Source organism: Trachymyrmex cornetzi, unplaced genomic scaffold, assembly GCF_001594075.2.
Source record: "Trachymyrmex cornetzi isolate Tcor2-1 unplaced genomic scaffold, Tcor1.1 scaffold262, whole genome shotgun sequence".
NCBI lineage: Eukaryota > Metazoa > Arthropoda > Insecta > Hymenoptera > Formicidae > Trachymyrmex > Trachymyrmex cornetzi.
In genome coordinates, this window is record NW_017297292.1 from 1,298,566 (window position 1) to 1,320,263 (window position 21,698).

The 21,698-nt window shown below is 33.4% G+C and overlaps 1 protein-coding gene across 4 annotated transcripts in view; it reads right to left on the reverse strand.

Moving 5' to 3' along the window:
* LOC108761792 (limbic system-associated membrane protein) overlaps positions 1 to 21,698 on the reverse strand; it is a 291,620-nt gene that overhangs the window by 91,782 nt on the left and 178,140 nt on the right. The window contains exon 1 of one of the 4 annotated variants that reach the window (XM_018508515.1): positions 1,587 to 2,625. The exons of the other annotated variants lie outside the window; for them this stretch is intronic. The gene's annotated coding sequence lies outside the window, so the exon portion shown is untranslated. Of the gene's footprint in view, positions 1 to 1,586; positions 2,626 to 21,698 lie in introns of those variants that run through there. 4 annotated transcript variants of the gene reach the window in all.

Sequence of the window (21,698 nt, forward strand, 5' to 3'; positions counted from 1 at the left end):
AATGGCGTAAAATTCAATTAGATCAAGCAAAAATTTCCTATTACTGTATTTCCGCAAGTAAATATTATTACTCTCCATTCGCGATAATGTAATAATACGTATTTCAATCCATCAGCTGGAGTTTGTCCACGTTGCGAGTGCATATGCCGTTGTAGGTATTAAGAGTTATTATTATTCCAAAATATGCTATCGAAATTGTTACTATTATTGTTGTGCCCTTTTAACCACACGCATCATTAATCCTTCATGCGGATACGCATACACGCTTCTCATTGTACGATTAGTACGATATTTGGCACAGCGTCAATTGCGTTCCCTAAACATATTGGCCACCGAATACACTTGAATGCATTCAGCCGTAAAATATATCTATTCACATAGGAACAATATATATTTGCAAGATTTTCAACAAGATTTATGAAATTAATTAAGTAAAATTAAAATTATGCTAAATTCAATAAAATTTATTCTATTATTAGAAAAATGATATTAAACCGTAAGAAGAGTGTACTAGCGTAATTACATGGAGAAAAATTTTTAGTTGAAAATAGACGAATCAGAAGATTTTGATCATATAAATCACAATTCTAGTTATCTCAAATTAAAATTATAATAGATTCAACCAGAAAATTCTGATTTGTCCATTTTCAACCTGAATTCCAATTAATGCAACCTCGATGCAACCAGACTGTGTTTTGCAGAAAGAATTTTAAAAAATTGATAAAATTTGAAATCCATGGCATTAATTCCATAAATAATGAACACATTGCCTAAAGTTTTAATATTGCGACGGACATTAAAATTTTACTTTAATATAGAAAGGATAATTAAGAATCGAATCTTTTGGTATGTATTGTTTATTTAGGAATTTAATATTCAGCAAACTTTTTTATTTTTTTCGCTTTAATCCGTTTTTATTTTCAATGACTTCCTATGTATTTCTCTCTACGTAAAGGAAAATTTTATCAATAAAAACGTAAATATAATATAGCGGTATTGTTTATGGATATAAAGGATAATTAAGAATCGACTCTTCTGGTATGTTTATTTAGAAATTTAATTTAGAAATTTTTTTATTTTTTATTTTTTTACTTTAATCTGTTTTCATTTCGATTTTCTATTCATTTCTCTCTATAAAAAAAAACTTTAGCAATGTGACAATAAAGAATAATTAAGAATCGACTTTTCTGATATATTTATGTGGAAATTTAAATTAGAAAAATTTTTTATTTACTTTTACTTTAATCCGTCTTTCATATTCAATCGATTTTCTGTTTATTTCTTTACGAAAAAGGAAACTTTAACAATAAAAGCGTAAGTATGATCTGATGCTATTGTTTATGAATAAAAAATTATTCGTTGTAGCGGCAACGAAAATAAGACAATGAAAATAAGGGCTTGATTAAGTGATTTGATAAATGACTAGACATCCGTCGCACCATAGAAAAAAGATAATTCAAGAATTAAATCCCGCAGTAGAGGTATTAGACACGCCTTTTCGAAACATCTCGTATTTTCACTTCACAGGAAATTCAGTAGTACACCCGTGCACACCGACATAAAAGGAACAGATGAATTTCACTTACGGATCTCGGAACTACACTTTTCGGACGCGGCGAGTTGGCTGGAGGACGGGATCGCGTTTCTGCACCGTGTAGACACGCATCCAAATCGCCGCTGGGAAATGCACTGTGATCCTCTTCGAGTCGAATTCAAGTCAAAACGAATCCGGGCCGTTCGTAATACAAGCCGTTCCACGCGCACTTTTGCGCGCCGTTTACCGCAATGACGATGACACGCACGCAGTGCAGTCACTTCTGGTCCACGGATCCGCCGCAGCTGGTACCACGAACCTCACAATAGATCGCTCTTCGTCGAGGACGTGGCGCTTATCGTGAAAAGTGGTCCCGAGAATAAACGCGCACCCGCGCCCACATTCCATTTATTCCATCATCACACCGCGAGTGTCGTTGTATTAAGAGTTATTATTATGCAAATCAGTGGTGAATCATGCCAATAATTTATGTAATTATTATGCCAAAATGCTGCCGAAATTGTTGCAATTATTGTTGCGCCTTATTAACCGCAAGCGTCATTAATCCTTCGTATGGAGACGCGTTTCTCATTCTACGATTATTTGGCACAACTTCAACTGCACTCCCTTACGTCACTTTGATTCCAAGATCACCATTGATCGCTGAAGATCACAAACGTTCGCTCGAGCAAGAAACCCCAGCAAGTAAGTCACTGCATCGTCAATCGTCCTTCGTTTGCGCTCGCGATCGCGCGATCCACATTTTAACAGATTGATCGGAGCACTTTCTCGACGCACTGTTGCATCCCCAAAATGCGCGCACGATCGACATATACACGCAAATAAAAATACACGCGCGCCGTTTTCGACAAATTCGAAATCGTCGTTTGATAGGGTTCGTAATTCGATTCGCGAGATTCACTGTCGAAAATGTAAAACCAAAAAGATCGATAATTTTTCTCGATCGATGCCGAACTGATGACAAATTGGATACCGATAATGAACGGGGATGACAGTATGATGGCGAGGGTGGAAGGGGTGGAAGCGAGTTGCGTGTAAATCCAGCGATCGCGAGGCACGAGCGGCACGTCGTGATGTTGGCAAGCGACTAACCTCCGAGAGCCGCTCTGCACCCCCGGACGCCCGCGCATGCCCCCTACCTTAAAGAACGCACCCCCGTCCTCGCGTCGCCGCGGGCTCGGCCCCGTGTGTGCCAGCCACCCTCCCCGAAACCGCGTTGACTTCATCTTTTTTGACGAGGAAACCACTACTCTCTTTTCTCGCCACCCTTGCGCCTCCCTCGTCCTATACGTGTATCCTACAATCCGCCTGTCTTTCTCGACTTACCCCTTTCTATTTGCGTCGCGATCGCCTCTTCCGTTCAATAGCGGAATACATGCGGTACCCTAAGAATTTTTCCATGTTTAACCTCTTTTCTTGGCTCTTTGATCAATTCGAGTATCGAGCGTTTTTCTCAATTTTTTTTTTTCGAATTAAATTAAAAGAAGTTCTTTTCGAAATCATCTATCGTGAAAAAACAATTTTTGTTTAATTAAATTAAAGAGTAATTTTTGTTTTTTTTTAAATTACATATTATATATTGTTTATTTTTAATATTTTACTAAATTATTTTTAATATTTTTATACGATTAAAATGGAATAAAAGCAGTTTATTTTTTTGTGTTTATGTTATTATTTTTAAGCGTGTAATGTACATTCAATAAAGTTATCATTATTTCTAAATATTTAACTTGTTCATTTCTGAATATTTTGCAATTTATTTGATTGCAATTCAGAAATGGAAAATCGATACTGCGAATAAACAGTTTTGGTTACTTCGAAAAGGATTAATATTTTGTCATCGAATCGTTTTTACTACATTTCCACAGATTTTATATGAAGAAAATTTTGAATAAAGTCCGATTTTTGCTCTAAATTTATATAAATCGTACGTGCGCATATCTCTTTTAAAAAATATTTAACATGGTTGGAATTTATGGACTGTAATTCGTTGAATAATTCTGGCATCGTATCAGTACATGTCGTGGTACAAATTCGCTAGTAAAATACAAAATTATTTCCTACCCAGCTAGTAAAAGGTACCAGCGAAAGGTAGAAAATTGCACGAAGTAATTTCTTCAAAATGTCGTACGCGAATGTCCCCGGAAAAAATGCTTTCATGCACCAGCTTCGAAAAACTGCGCCGCAGGGTCGGCTAGAGCGAGTTTTCATTTTCCATGCCATACCACACGTTACCAAACAGTAGGTTACCAGCAAAAATATTCGATCGAACCTAAATTCTGAATTTTTACCAAAAAATAAATAGACGAATTGTCTGATATGATGCAAGAAAAATGAGATACAAAATCATATGTTTCTTAATGCTTAGTTTTTTTCTTGATAAAAAGTCATGAATATATGAGCACTGTTATGTAAATGGCACACTTCTTTTTAATAAACAGAATCAACATAAATTTTTTCGAACGACACCTCAAATAAAAATTCTTTTTGAAAAATAATCACATCTCCACGAAAAAAGCGATTTTGTTGAAAAAGCTAGATATAGATCTGAAAGTAATTTTTTAACTATTTTTTAACATTTTTAACTATTTTTAAACTATCAAAATAATTATGTAGGGAACTTAAACATGATGAACAATGCTGCAAAAAGTTTTAACATTCTAATAATCAGTTGAGCGTTCTAATTATTTTGATAATTCAATAAAATTATTTTCAAATTTGTACACTGAAAAAAATTACTGCAAAATCTTAGCACATATTTTTTTGATAGTACTAAATAAACATTTACTTACATAAACAAATATTTATTCAATTAATTTATTCAATTAAAAAAATAATTTGTTCATTTTATAAAATGTTAATTAAATCAAATTAATCGTTTTTGCAATTAAATATACGTTTAAATTTATTAAATATTTGCTTAGAAATTTATTCAAATAAATGTTTATTAAAATTTAGTATCTTTTTTTAGTTAACTTAAATTTTCAGATACTTCAGCAAAGCCATTTCCGTGTATATGTATATCAGAATGCTGTTTGTAGTTAAAGCGCGAAAATTGTATTCTCGATACTGAAGAATTATTGACGTCTCGACAGTTTTGTTAAGAAGGGAGGAATTTATTTTTTTTTTTATTGTAACATAAAGCTCTATAGAACCGCGGCAAACCCGAGACTTTCGGTATAACTTCTACCACACCCAAGTAATAATGCGATCGTTTCATTTCGATCGCGGCACCACTGGAACATTTTTCACACCGCCGTCCTGGCGCGCGTCATAGAACTTGGGCCAATTCAACCATCGTATTTTATGAACCATTCGAACATCCGGTTCGGGCTTTTCTTTTTTTTTTCACCGACCCTTAATATTTCTTACGATAGCGCCGCTTCTCTACGTTGGTTGTAGGTTTTAGGTCGCTATGCTGTCCCGGTAACGCGCGATAAACGCCGGCCGGAGATATACGGTGCTCCCGTAGTGTTTTTCTCGGCTTACATCGGACATCGACGGCACGGGTTATTATTTGTCGCGGTAACGAGAATGAACGACGGTTCGTTTTATTGTCAATATTCCACCGTGATCGTGGTAACCGACTCCCAGGATTGCCGCAACCCCGACTCGAGGACCCGAGATTAAAGGAATTTAATACTACTTCGTATCTCCGAATTAATTCAAAATCAGAGGTTCGTTAAATCCGCAATTCCGATTACGAGGTCGTGTGATAGCGTGCAAAGAAATTCTCCGCTTTGAACGTGTTTTTACCGAGATTTTTACGAGGAAGATATTGATTTACTTGCTGCAGGTGCCAGTTGCCCAATGTTTCTAATTCTCCCTTTTTATGCCCTCCCGAGCGAACTGAGAAGTCCCGGTCGGTGTCACGCGAGGATATAAAAGAGGGTAAATCAGTCTTAGACACTCACTTTAACAAGAGTAAATGCGCTCGTTTCCAAATACAAAATATTCTTAAGGCAGCTTAAGACATTATTTGGCCATTTTCAGTTAATACGTAAAACTCTTTAAATCGATCAAAAATTAAACATTAAATTGATTAAATCCTTAAAAGAGCGAATCCCTTTTTTTTATTTATATAAAAAATTTTACACTTTATATACACTAAGAATAATTTAAAATTATTTTTTCATATATACTATAACAAATCTATCATCAGAAGACGTTTTATAATGTAATTTTGTTAATGTCTTTCAAAATAAGCGATGTGAATATAAATGACGTAGATTCTATTTTTACCTACTATCGAATATCAAAGAAAAACATATTTCTGTTTTAATCATGAAAATATTTCTATTAATCTTTGTAAATTTATATTACTTTTTTTCCGATTTAATTTATTCTTGTGGTGAAGAAATTTAGATCTTGTATTAAAAAATTTGTCATCTGAATTTTATATGACATTTAATTTTAGTGAATAAATTCAAAAACTGTGTGTGATGTTTAACAATAATTATCATATAATGTGCAAATCTGCATTTATAAGTACGCTTATCAATATCAAATTATTTATTAGCTTTTACAATTATGCACGGTGTTAAATATAATTTGTAAAAAAATCTGTTTTCTGGATTTTATATGCAAGTGATGTTGGACTCTAGCAAATTCAAAGACTGGTGTTTAACAAGTATTAGCATGTAATTTGCAAGTCTGCATTAATAAATGCATTTATTAGTGTTTTTTATTAGTCTTTACGAATTATGCAACACTGTGCAGTATCGTGTAAAGCATGTTTCCACGATGAAGATTTATCACATTTTTCGTAGTAATAACGTTTCTTCATATGGAAGGACTAAATTTAAAGGAAACAACCGTTAAATATATACTGAAAAAAATTTACTCCATTTTAATATATAGGGTAACTCCGGCAAATACGCCGGAGTGGCGACGTTATAATTTCTATCCGGTAAAGTCAAGCATCCTATAAAATTCAGATAACAGAATTTTTTTAATGTGAGATTTAAATTTCTTTCATCAGAAAAATAAACACAATTACGAAAAAATTAATGTAAATTTACAAAGATTAATGTAAAAGATATATTTTTTCACAAAATTTAAGTAGACAAAATAGAATTCTTACGCATCACTTATATTTACATCGCTTATCTTGAGAGACATTAACAAAATTATATTATAAAATGTCTTCTGGTGATGGATTCGCTATATGAGAAAATAATCAATTTTATATTACTTTTAGTTTACAAAAATAGATATAAATAAAAGAAAGAGAACTGCACCTTGAAAGATTTTTAATCGATCTCAAGAATTTCGCATATTAGTCAACTAAAAATGTCTAAATAATGCTTTAGCTATCTTAAAAGTATTTTGTACTTAGGAAACGAGCGCATTTACTCTCGTTAAAGTGAGTGTCTAGGACTGATTTACCCTCTTTACCCTCGCGTGACACCGGCCGAGGCTTCCCAGTTCGCTCAGGAGGGCACAGGAAAGGAGGAGTAGAAACATTGGGCTCTAAAGGAGGACGTAAAACGAATCGTACGATTTACGAGATCCTTTCATCCTTCGTAAGGACCACGAGAAAAGATTGAAAAGTTCTTTTACGTTAGGATCTCTCTTAGCTTCTCTTTCTCGCGACTGATTTGACGTCGATGCGCTTCTTCTCATTGAAATTCTTCGCGATGATCGAATTCATTATCGCACTATCTCCATGTTCCCTTCCTAATCTCGAACTAACATGTGCCTTATGTCATTCAACTAACTTGCTTTATATCGCGACAACTTTACGATTTAAGAAAGAAAAATCTTTCCTTATTTTCTTCTGTACAAATTTTAATATTACCTACAAGTAATAATTAAATTAGCAAAAATATAATGCGTGTTTTTTAGTTTACAAATTTTTTTAATTTTCCATTTTAGGCGACTGATTTAAATTTTATCATTAAATTTGACTAAACGATTTTCCAAGATAAAATATATTGTAAATACAGAAATTTAGTGTTTGCGCATTTACGAGTATATATGTAGCTGTCCTGGGTATATACATTTTCATTTTCCTATAAAAACTTTAGATGATTATTTCAATAAATACATTATATAGTGGTTACGAAAATAAATTCGAGATGGTAAAGATACCAACAATTATTAACGCGAATAAACTGACTGAATTTCATTATTACAAATATAATTCAGTAGTTATCCGATTAACGCTGTCATTTATTATTCGCTATCTTGTAAGCATGTACGATAAATTTTACATTGAATTTCTGTCAGAAATATTTGCAATATAGTAACCGATTACTTATTCAGCCGTTTCCATGGATAATTAATAATGAGCTTATAAATATCCCCCAAAATCATTTTAATCCGAGAACATTCGAAACTTGAATGAGAACCACACGGAAAAACGATTTTGCTGAATCTAAAAAATAAAATTGTATTAAAAAAATTAGCTAAATACAGATCTGAAAATAATTTTATTGAAAATGATTTTATTAAACTATCAAAATAATTATTTAGGACGCTCAAATCAAAATGTCAAAATTTTTGCAGCATTGCTTATCATGCTTTTTTCTACACAATTATTTTGATGATTTAATAAAATAATTTTCGAATCTATATATATCTACCTAAATTTTTAGATTACTTCAGCAAAATTGTTTTCCATGTATAAAAGAATAGTTAAAATTAGCGAGAACATAATACTTAATAAATGACAATAAAAAATTAGTTATAATTTTTAATCGGAGTCAGAGTAGGTGATTTACGAAGAGGAATTTTCGGAATTCCTGGAACGCCATCAAGTTTGGAAAAGGAAGAAGGAAAAGGGCCATATTCGTTTCTAGGTCACGCCATCCTGATGCATTTAGAACACTAAGCACGATGCATCAAGGCCGAGATCAATGAGCTCGATCGTTAGTCACATGCCGCGGCGTAGGACGTATTCAAATTAACCGGTTAATGGGAAAGTTCAGGCGGCGTGAGTTTCTAAATCGAAGTGTCGGACTGACTCGAAGACGTTCGCGAGAGTCGACGGCGACGGTGTTACGTCAATGATACTAATGGCCAATTTAGTTCTTTCCTGTAGCCGGTGTTACGTCGCGCATAAGCCAGCGGATTACTCCGCTCGCTGATCAATTTTTTCATGGAAACGCCGTGGGATTTGAGGCTCAGTCTCTTCGACGAGAACGGAACCATCAATCACGCGTCTTTAGAAAACCCGATTGAACGTCGAAATAAACCATGATTGACACGCAATAAATATAACAATTGTATTTTTCAGAGACATCGATGTATGAAACGCACGACTTTTTTGAAGAATATAAAGAATAATACGTTTCACTCACGCGAAATAGCCGATGGTGAATGTTTTATGTGCGTCTTTTTGTGATGTAGGAATATCCCGAATTTAATTTATATTTATATTTTATATGCCTCTTTATACTTTTGTATATCTTTTTGCAGAATATCTCAAAGTTCGCAACTCAAAATACTGTAGTAAGAAAGTTCTCGAACAATTCAGTGAAAAAGTTATGTGCACATTTTAAGCAGTAATTTTTGAGATAATAGTTTGAATTTAAATATGGCTAATTATAAATTATGATTAGATAGTCACCTGCCCGTGAGTCACGCATGCAATAGTATTATAGTGAGCGTGCACTTCTGCACACTTCAGCGTGCTCACTAAAGCCTGCAGCATACGATGCATGTTTTCTTGCTACATTGTTTGCCTTCTAGTAAATTACTAGAATTGCATGCTACACAGAACGCATAATTTCTTATATTTACTAAAATGCAAGCAAACAAGCAAGAAAGACTGCATCGTGTGCCGCAGGCTTTAGTCTCACAAGTGATTATCTAAACTCTAAACATAGTCCGTAATTGGCCATATTTAAACTAGTACATTGTCTGAGCACAGTCTGTAATTTATCATATTTAAATCCTTACATCTCAAAAACTGCTTAAAATAAAACTTTACACAATTTTTTTACTTAATTTAAAAAAAATTTCTTGCTGCATTTTGCTAACATTTTCAGTTGCAAATTTTGGAATACTGCGTATAAATCCAATTATATCTATTATAATTCCAACTATGATTTTAAGTAAGATTGCAACACAGACTTTTGCATAATGCATAACGTACAACGCATAAAAGAATCAACAAATCAAAATCCTAGATTTTCATTCCCACTTCTAGTGGAGATGAAAAATGGGGATAAAAGTTAAGATCTCTTATTGGTGCTCTTATGCGTTATAAAGTCTGTGCTGCGGCCTTTAAAATTGATATATATTGATTGAAACAGACGAGCAGTAAAATTTGACAATAGTGCCATTAAATTACTTATTATATGAGGTAAGGTAATGCTTACGATAATATACGAGCTTGAAATGTTTTACTACGTGACACACGAGTCGGCAACTTTGGTATGCAAACTATCTATCTTATCACGTTACCAGAACTATTTATGTGTGTTATACTTTCGGTAATTCTCTCAGTTTTCGAATCCGAATTCTGCTCTCGTAAAATATTATTAAAATGCATTATGCATTAAGAATTAGCAAGTAACGAGAACGTGCAAAATCAATGGTGTGTTGCAAAATCAATTTGCTACGAAAAGGAGACTGTAAATGAGAAATGAGGTTTTCTGTCTTTCTCTGTCTTTCTCTTTCCTTCTTTTTTCGTAGGTTACATTATGCTCATTTTAGTATTCAGAAGCAAGGAATCGTCGATGAAAAATTTTATTTTCTTAGTTTTGATCGATCTTCCACGACGCGTTGTCAGATAGACACCATTCTATCCTACATCCCTGTCAGCGTGTAAGAAAAACGAGGTCGATCGTTTTTCGATCGAACACTTATAGATTCAAGAGTTTTCTTTTGTTTTAAAACACTTACCTCCCCCCCGCTCTTGTCAGAATTATGCGATTACATTGCGAATATGTAAAAGGTCTAAAAACCAAAAATTACAATAGCAGCCAATGTAATGTAGAAAAAAAAAGTTATTTCAACAGTCATATAATTCGTAAAAATACAGTTTTGCTGAAAAATCTAAAAATGAAGTTATATATACAGAAGTTATGTATACAGAAGATAATTTTGTTGCATCATCAAAATAATGTAAGTCGCTCAAATATGATGAATAGTGCTGCAAAAAATTTGACAAAATCAATTTGTGTATCGTACATAATTATTTTGATGGTCTAACAACATTATTTTCAGATTTGCAGCTACAATAAAAATATAATAGTTGTGATGTGATATAATATTTTAAAGATTTTTACCACGCATTTCAGTCAAAATTAATTAAATTTATTTTATACAATATTTTATTGTAGTTTTATTAATGAATGAGAGAAATTTTTCAAATTCTTCGAAATACAATATGTTGTCTCAGAACTATTATATTTTCAAGGTAAACTCTAATTTTAAGAAAAAATTTTCTCCGTGTAGCTAAATTTTTAAATACTTCAACATAATAATTCTCTCTATATAGCTATTAATTTTATGACAAATTATCGATATCTCATAAATATACAATAATTTCGTGTTAACTGCAATAACGAAACTATGCCAGTCATTGAACTGTAGTCATATCGCGTTCGAATGTTGCAAGAGGAATCGCGATAGTTTTCGTGCGATTTGCACGATAGGTACACACAAAGAGACGCCTGACGCGAGCACTTCGCAACACGCTGCACAGCACAGACCCCCAATTGAGCAACCGTGTCGCATGTCTGAGTCCCGGGCGTTCTCATGCTTCCATTGTAATTCGAAGTCCTGCCTGTTGGCACGGCGGTATGGGGCAGCAGACGTCGAGCATTAACCCGGCCGCAAAGGACGAGCGCATCCGGCTCTTGCTGTGGGCCTTGCAATGTCTAGAGCCGCGAGTGCGGAATCTCGCAAGGATAGCATCTCTACCTTGTTCACTTCGGAACGAGTTGAGATTATTGCGAGCTTACAGCGCGGTCGCATACCGCATTGGTATGCACTCGATGGAGAGCGCGCGTCGCACCGTATTGCGATAACTGCAAAATTATGCCTTACGATTTCGCAATTAAATTCAGTCGCTGTCGTCGAAGTGCCGTTTAACGCAATATCGATACCACTCCCGCGCATTACGACGCCAATCGATTCCGACCAATTAAATACAAGGGCCAGTGCGTATCGATAACAAAATTTAATAATTAAACATTTTCCCATTACATTATACATAACGCGCAGCGTATGGTACTTGACCGTAATACCGCATCCGATAAAATGCAAATATTTAGCACAAATTTGCACCGTTTACTGCGCGTGGCTGATAACTGCAGTAGAATTCGTCTACACAGAAAAAATAATTTGGCTGAAGCATCTCAAAATTTATTTATTTATTAACATAATTATATAGAACGTTTAAACTAGTCATTAGAATATCAAAACTTTTGGCAAGATTGCTCATCATGCTTGAAATTCCTACGTAATTATTTTTCTGGTCTTACACAATTATTTTCAAATTTGTATCTGTCTAAATTTTTACTTCAACAAAGTCATTCTTTCCGTGAATATACTACATGCTAAATTTACAATTCTTTCAATAATTCTTTCAACAACTTCCTTTCCACGTTCAATACATACACACATAAAACTGCATGTTGAACTTTCTTGCCCCAAATAACATTTTAGTAGTATAATCATTTAAGAACATAACTTATAAGTTCAAACCGAGGTAATTTTATAACTGATACGAATTAAATTTCTTAAACTTTGCTACTTAGTTTAGATATTATAAATCTGCACGACCGACTTTTGCCAATCGACCTATCGATTAAGTTTACGTTTTCGAGAACCATAAATGATCATTGAATTAAAACGTATATCATCATTTTGATAGAAAAACGTCAATCTCAAATTCAGCAATTACTTACTTTTTTCTCTCTCTGCAGAGAGCGTTATTAAAATTTTTAATATTTGTACTTATTAAACTTTATAAATATATTATGCCTTATTTAAAACATTACTCCAATTTAGAATTTTATAAATGCTCTCCTGAAAAGTTGCTAATTTTGATACGCGGCATTTTTTTATCAAAGCAGCATCATGTTAAAAATCTCAGATCTCAGTTCAAATTAATGTCACTTATATCAATAAATCAATATTATTTGTATAAATAAATTAATATTTTAATTAATATTAAAATCAACTGATTTATCTAATTTTACAAATATTTTATGAGATAAATATATTTTATGTACATTTATTTCATTAAAGTTAATAAAGAAAATTGAATAATTCCTTCTTTTGAAAAAAGTAGAATCAGGCAAGAAATAAAAAGTGACGTTAGCGCGATTAAACTCAAATGAAACGCGATTTCGTTTACGAGATTGCAAATAATGCCAAGATCAGCTACTCGGAGGCCGGCGACGGAATATTTATGTCTACGACGCGCGACGGAGGGTAAACGCGCGTTGGATAAAGGGGTAAAAATGTTCCTGCAACATGCTAGACACTGTAAACACAAATTTATTAACGACCCCCAGCATCATCCGAAAGAACGACCCCCGGTCGACCCGGCCTGCTTTCCAGTTTATCAGTATTAAGGATCGGCCCCGGGCTCGGTTCTACCCGAAGATTGACGTATTTCCTAGAAAATTAGCGATATACGGCATCCACGTTCCTACATTCATTCATGGCATCAGAAATTATTGACGGCAATGAAAACATAAACGGTGTTGCCACGGCTTTACGTCAGAATGGCGGATTTCAGTTTTGCTGAAGTATCTAAAAATTTAACTAGAAGTGAAAATAATTTTGTTGGATCATCAAAATAATTATTTAGGACGTTCAAACTGATTGATTAGAATGTTAATTATTTTTCAGTATAGTTATCAACGCTTAAGCGTTTTACGTAATGATGATATCCAACAGAAATATTTTCAGATTTGAATACGTATTGTGAAATTACGGATTCCGATCGAAATTGTTCAATTATTCCCTAGATTTGTATCGTTCTAGGGAAAACGGAATAATTCCATAGTCATTCCGGTTGGAATCTATTCCGAACAATTTCATAATACGTTCTGTACGTCCCTTATACGGAAAGAACGGTTTTAAAAATTAGGAAAGTATTTAAGAATTTAGCTAGTTATAGATCTGAGAATAATTTTGTTCGCGTCCTACATAATTACTTCGATAGTCCAATAAAATTGTTATCAGATTTGTACCTAGTTAAACTTTGAGATACTTCAGCCAAATTTTATTTTTCTATACATAAACTATATCAATATTGCACGAATATGTGTAGCTTCAATTTTTAACAATTTAACAGGGTGTTGTTAAAATCCTGCGATCCACGATTTTTTACACATTATATATAATATTGTATAATATTTTATATATTCCATTGAATAAATATTATTTACGTTTAATGAGAGTGCACCCACTTCACGAATTGTATCCTCAGCCGTACTTATAAAATTTTTACAATAAAAATATCCAAATGTAAAAAACAATTAATACATTTATCGCATTCGATTCAGATTTTATTCGAGTTTTCATCTCTCGTATTTTGAAAACGAGCACGTATCACGATTGTGGCACGAGACGCGAACGCTAAACTGTAATGTAAGCATAATATTTTCGTTACCTCGAAATTCCCGTCCGTCGTGAGCGGTACCTCGCAATCGTTAATTAGCAATTTTCAGCAAGTACGGATCGCGGAGGTTTTCAGTTTCTGACGCGAAATTAATCATGCGGCTCTCTCCTCGCGTACGTGCGCACGGCGGAAGTGCAGCGTGCCTATAAAACATACGGGCGTTCATTAACGCCCGCGTGATCCCAGGAGAAAGCGTAGGTATTAAAATGTACGATATTAAAGGTGACGTGCACGTCTTCCAAGCCATCGGGAATGGGATAATGCAACGCTGTAAAACGACATTAGCACGCTGGACTTGGTCTCGTCTGGCTATCGTGACTACGTGGCGAGACCGAAGTTTTGATGAAACTCGTAACCGCATTGACAAAGGACCCTTTGAAGCAGAGGACATCGTCACTCGAAACTGCAACGTGGCTTGATCGATGAAAGGCTAAACGCGCGGGGGAGACATTAATGCAGTATGCAAGCGAGCGTGGCGATATTCAGAGCTTTACAACGCGCCTCTTAACGACATAACCGCTTGTTTCTTCCTTTTTCTTTTTGTATATCCGTACACGCTGCATCATAACACGACCCGGGGCGTTACCGTAAAGCAGGAATGACCGCCGATGAAAATAGCAACGTTTAGTATGCAAATATCTAATTTCCTAAAATAGATCGTGTCCTCGTCGTATCGCACAATTGCATCTTTTATGGAAAGGACAAACTTTAATGGCGTTCCCTATTCTAACTTGCACTGATAACCGGACTATATTAGGTGCAGAGAGAGAGAGAGAGAGAGAGAGAGAGAGAGAGAGAGAAAGAGAACGAACATATATTATACAATTTTATAATAAAAAATAGAATATTTTTTAGTAACATCGATAAAATCTTATTACGTGATTAATCTATATGATTTAAAAAAAAAGTGACAACACACTATTTGTAAAAATATTATCTTTTTTAAAATTTATATTTTTATAGAGAAAAAAGAACGTTTGTTATGCATGTTATTTACGAATAATGAATTTTTAATATAGTTGAAGCATTCCAGAAACAAATATAATATCTAAATGTAAATGTATATTTACCGTAGTCTAAATTTTTTATAAATTTTTGGCAAATAGGAGAAAAAGAATAATTTTTTAGTATAAATTTTTTATTTATCATATAAAGCTATAAATTTTGCAAAAATATCGATTATTCTTACATTTGTATGTGTATATATGTATATATATATATACATATATGCATATATCTAGAAGTTTTATAAAATTATTTTTCATTAAAAATGGATACATTGCGAATTGAAAATAATCCCATCCAACTGAAAAGATTCCAATTTATTGAGTACCAGTAGATGACATTTCGTAACGCTTGTATTTTTGCGAATATAGCCAGTTTCAAACCTACACGCAAAAAAATTTCAATATTATATAAAATATTGTTACAAAAGTTTACCAGTGAGCCAAAGCAAATCCATCAAACGTAACTTTATCAAAGCAGTTCCATCTTTAAACCTCATTTTGAAGTGGGGATTTCCGCTTCAAATGGTTTTCCAATATTTTCATTTTTGAAGAATCCCACTCGCTTTCGTAGTCGCGGCATTTTAAGATGAAATCTTACGGAGAACCGACAGATGCATTCCCAAATTTTAGAACAATAAAGTTATTACAATTTATACAAAAAATGGACAAAACATTTTTTAATTTTTCTCCAACTAATCCAAACTAAAGTGTCAGGAAAAATTGTTGCTGTCAATTTAATAACTCAAAAATTATCGATATTTAAACAATCAAAAATCCCAACTGCTTTAAATTTAATTTAAAAATAAAAATTATATTTTTAATGTATATATTCGAATCTTCACTTACTTCTGTATTGGTAATTTTTGTGTTATTAAATTAACTACAGTGACTTTTTTAGATATTTTTGTTAATTAGAAGAAGAAAAATTAAAACATGTTTTGTTTATTTCTTATACATAAAAAAGTATACCAAAAGCAAAGAAAATGGAATAACCAACCAATCATACACTTACATAAAAGCATTAAGATTGATTGGCTGGAAATTTTATTTTCCAACAAATTTGCTTCAGGCATACTCTTTATACAGTTTTGTTGAAATATCTAGAAATTTACTTTAGTTACACAGAGAGAGAGAGAGAGAGAGAGAGAGAGAGATCTGAAAATAATTTTATTGAATCATCAAAATAATTATATAGCTCAAACTAGTTGGTAGAATATCAAAACTTCTTTCAGCATTATTCATCATGCTTGAAATTTCTACGTAATTACTTTGGTGGTCCAACAAAATTATTTTCAGATTTGTATCTAGCTAAGTTTTTAGATCCTTCAGCAAAATCGTTTCTGCTATGTGGGTGTATTGCATATTATATTTATGTTGGTCAGTCGAGTGATATGAATGTGAATACTATGCTCTTCAGAAATGCTCTTGAGGTAAACACTTAAATGTTACGAGAGATTAGTTTGAGAATATATTATTCTTCGGTTGTTACTCCATCCAATTTGCATGTTCAGCCTTCGAGAATTGCATACGTATTTAATTATGTACTCGCTCTTTCAGACTTTTGCCTATAGTTATGCGCGAGGGGGAAAAATCTCCCGTTCTCATTTCTCCATCTGTTTTTCGTTTCAACGTTTCTGCAGCGTAGACCTAATCCGTCTCTTGCACATTCGCATTCGCACCCGTCCTTCAACTTTCTGCATTACGTTTAACTCGAAATGCACCACTCATATCTAGCCGCGCTCCTCTTCCAAGTTCGCGAACTTCGCGTAGTTTATACAAAGCCGCGAGCGATCAAAGTTTCAAAACCGGAGTCGCAGAAACGCGTCGTGAAATTTCCATTCCGATAAATGCCGCCGGCACGTCCAGCGTTCTTGTCACCGAGATTCTTTGAAATCTCGTGTCGGTGACGAAAGCGACGAAGAAGCGAATTTGTCCTCCACCTCTGCAACGTTACGCGCATATATTTTACAATGTATATAATACTAAACGATGGTTCCTTCCAAACATGCACCAAGAATTCCTGAAAACGAGAGAGACTCCTTCGAGAGAGATTTCGCGCAAGTCGCGTGTCTGCATAAATGGCTTCGACTCTTATACCCCTCCCCTCCCCCCTTCCTCTCTCTCGCACACCACAGCCTCGTTGGCATACGAGATGCATGAATTTATGCGGTAACACAACCACAGAAGGATACTCCGCTAAGGAATCTTGTCTTGGAATTCCCTGCGAAACGGGAACCGCTCCTAATTTCATCAACTGCCGAAATAATGGCGCCGCGGGTCGTTCTCATTCTGTCATATTACGGGAACATGTTCGCGGTTTCTCACAGTGATTCTCATACAAACACGTAATTACTGTGTGTTCAAGAATATTCAAGAAGAATATGAATATTACTTTATCATAAATTATAATTATTATTAAGAATAAAACACATAATTTGCAGAAATCATATAACGTTAATGTGATTCTAAATTAAACTAAATTATGAAAGTTAGTATAACTGTTAATATAAATATAGAAATAATTCATTGCTTTAAAATGATGAAAAGGTTTCGTTAAATCATTCCAAAGGAATTGACTAAAATATACATTGTTAATTCATAATGTAAATTATATATACTCGATTTGAATTATTTTTAATTCAAATTTCATTTATTCCTATTGATCGTCTACAAAAATAATACTCGTACTTGAAACATCGTTAATTTAACTGGAATAATGACCTGAAAACTCTTAACATCATTTATTATTTTATTAAATAATTTAACTCAAGAAATGTATTAATATTATTCAAATTTTTCTTATTTACTAAGTACATACGTGGAAAAAATGGTTTTGCCGAAATATTTGAAAATTTAGCTAGATGCATAAATCAGAAAATCATTTTGTTCGATTATCGAAATAATTACGTATAGGAAACTCAAGCATGATGAGAGCAATGTTGCTAAAAGTTTTGACGTTCTAGCAACCAATGTGAATATCTCATATAGGTAATTATTTTTATGGTCTAACGAAATTATTTTCAGATCCGAATCTAACTAAATCTTTATAAGCAAAACCGTTCTTTCCGTGTTATACGATAATCTGAACGCTGCTTACTTTGAAACTAAGCAATTCGATCACAGAACAGATTAATTTAATGTTGCTCTTTTTAATTACATTTTAAATTAAAATAATACATTTTGACACTTGTAGTTAAAAATAACAAAATATTTCATTCTTAATACATATAAATAATTATTTTCTGGTCTTTCTAATGGATTATTCATGTCCAGTACGTAATTTCATTACATTACAAATATATAAAAATTATTAAGTGATTCTTACATATATTTTAACATCTTTAGAAAGTATTTATGAGTATATTATTGTGTACATAAAAAAATTGTATATAAATGTTATAATTAAATATTTGATGCTCCTAGTTTTTCGAAGAAAAGAAAATAGAACACGAATAACCCAATCATATGTACTAAAGATTAAGACATTCATTTAAATTTGATTCTTTAATATTTAACAGTATAAAAGGACTTTTGCAATTCGTTATTTCGTGAAATCATATATGCTAACACTGAAAATTCCTTAAACCTTATCGGTCCTTGTTGTATTTTTTACAGTTGAAGAATTACTCGCCGCAAAATCAACTTTCAAAATCGCAAATTCCTGTGAGTTTCTGCACAAAGGTTAAAATCGAAAAGCCGAACGACATGGTTTAGATCCGGGACTTGTAGGTAAGCCAGATCCGATCTTCAACTAAACGACGACTCGAGATCTCTCGAGTTAGAGCCGGCTCCGGAAGCCGCCACGCAATAATAGACTTTATCCATGTTTCAAGCAGTATAACGCCGTATATACCGTAAACGGCAAATGGACAGGTAGACGGCGGCAGAGTTGCGGGACTCTCGTCCAAAGTTTGAGAGGCGAACTTTCTCCTGCTTAAGCGCGCCTCTTGTGATCGTTAAATCGCACCGCCGCGCATTCCTGCTCGTATTTCCAACAGCGAAAACCGTAACTGTATCGGGGATTTACAGAATCTATCGCTACGTGCGTCACGCTACGCCCTAGTACGAGGAATTCTTTCCGCTACGTTTTCTACGCTCTCGATGTGTATACGAAGGCGATAAAGTTTTAAGGGTGACTTTAAAGTCTAGCTCGCGTAGCTATTTCGCTTCCGAGCTTACGAAACCGCAACGACGAACTGCCTTAGTAAAAATAAATTAATATGTCGGGGATAATCTTTCAAGGTAATAATTTCTTACTAAAAGCGAACGAGCATTAAATTTCCAAAGGCATAGTATCTATTTATGAGATGTATAAATAAATTTCTTTGATTTTCTTTCGAAAATCTATTTTTAATACGAATGAAACGATATATACAAAGATTTCAACCAAAGTATTTGCTTTTCGAATCTATCACTTTTTGCTATCTTTCGGACAGCATGAATGTCATGGCGAAAGAATGCTTCGTAGTGCAATTTATCGTTCACATCGAAATCACTACTTTAAAATCTTTTAAATGAATCTTGATACACATTCTTTCCGACACAATAGTGTGTAAGTCACATAAATTATATGTTGCTTCAGTGACAGTTTTATCGCAATAAAAATAGTAAAGCATGCAATATAGCGAATATGCACTTTTTCAACGTTCATTTTCAATTAAATTAAAAATGTGGTAGTTGTCTAACTGCGAATTGTTATATAACTTTTGAAAAGCAGGCTGGTCACATAATTGTGCACAGAAAGGACCCGCATTAATTATATGAAAAATTGGGTCTCAGTGAAATAAGTCAGTTTTCACATATATATGATATAACTTATAACGTAGTGAACACAAACAATGTCATAAATATATACAATGATCAATAATGGATAGTTTTTAAGCTCTGATATGTCAAAGGTGCTCTATGAATACAAGTTTTACACCTTTGATATATTACAGCTCAAGAACTATCCATTATTTGAGCCATGTGTATATAACATTTTTTATTTACACATTATAAGCTACATCGTATGTAAAAATTGACTTATTTCACCGAGACCTAATTTTCCATACATAATTAATATGGGTTCTTTTAAATATCTACACTGTTAGTACTATCTAAAGACCGCAGAAACTTATCTGTACATCCGCACTGAGAAAAAAATATAGTCAATTTTAATAAATATTTAGTTCAATACTGCCAACTAAAAATATTTACTTACAGTAAATAAATATTTGTTTAGTAAAAAAAAAAGATTGTTAAATCAAATTAACATTTCTTGTATCAAATAAATATATCTTTATATTTAATAAATATTTAGTTGGCATGTATTCAACTAAATATTTATTAAAATTGACTATATTTTTTTCAGTGTGGTATTTTACTCGAGTCAAATTGTCGAAATTAATATAAATTATAATAATATGTATAAATTATAAAATAATTTATACATATTAAATGATAAAATACCTATTCTGTTCCTTAAAGATTTAGTACTTCAATAATTTACTTATCTGCTCTATTAATCTATTATCACGAATATTTTAACGATCATACTCTTCATGAGATGTGTGCGGCAGTAGTATTGCCATACGATTAGTCATACATCCATTCGTAATAATAGTAACATTACACTGAAAACAATTTCTGATTGCAAAACGACGAACAGAAATTCGTCGAGAAAATTCTAATGATTCAAAATTCTGATTACTTCAACTAAAATTATAATAGATTCAACCAGAAAATTCTGATTTGTCCAACCAGAATTCCAATTAATGCACCAGACTTTTTTCTCGATACAGAGCAAATTATTTTAACTTTCCGCATATACATAATTAATGAAAATGAATATTCTAATTGCGTATCAATGAAACATCTGTGAGACAAATGCCTAGAGCTGCCAAATATTAATTGAGTAAGGCCGGAATCAGACTACGCATTGAAGAATGAGATTGAAAATTGAAAGATTGATGTTTGACCAATCAGAACAAAAGGAGTCAAAATTTCTTTATCCTCATTCGTGAAATTTCAATCTTTAATCTCAATCTTTAATGCATAGTCTAATTCCGGCCTAAGTAAAATTAGAATTAGAGCTAGAAGAATCCTCGCGGACTCGACCGAATTATTAACAGCGAACAATTTTTAATCTAGTCTCAGCGTGACGTGGCAAAATGCGCCTTAATAAATGCAAATGTAGCGACGTACATTTATAATATCAAATCTTTTAATATAAAATCCTTTCAGTCTCACAAATCTTGAGACTCCGCCCACTAACGTTACCGTAAAAAATCATGCATGCCATGCATTTCCATTGTTTTTCGCTCTCCCGAGTCGCGTTGCGAGGATTTACACGTCGCACTCCGGCTAGCAGGAAAACATGCCTAGCCTTAACGGTGGCGCCGTGCCAACGTAATTAATAATCCCCCTCGTTAATGCGGATTAAATATATCACATAAATTACGCGAGTATCACGCGGGGGTGAAAGGAAAAACGAAGTCGATCGACCGTTTCTCGCGTAGAGCAGGAATATAATATTAATAAAACAAATCAAAACGGTTCTATG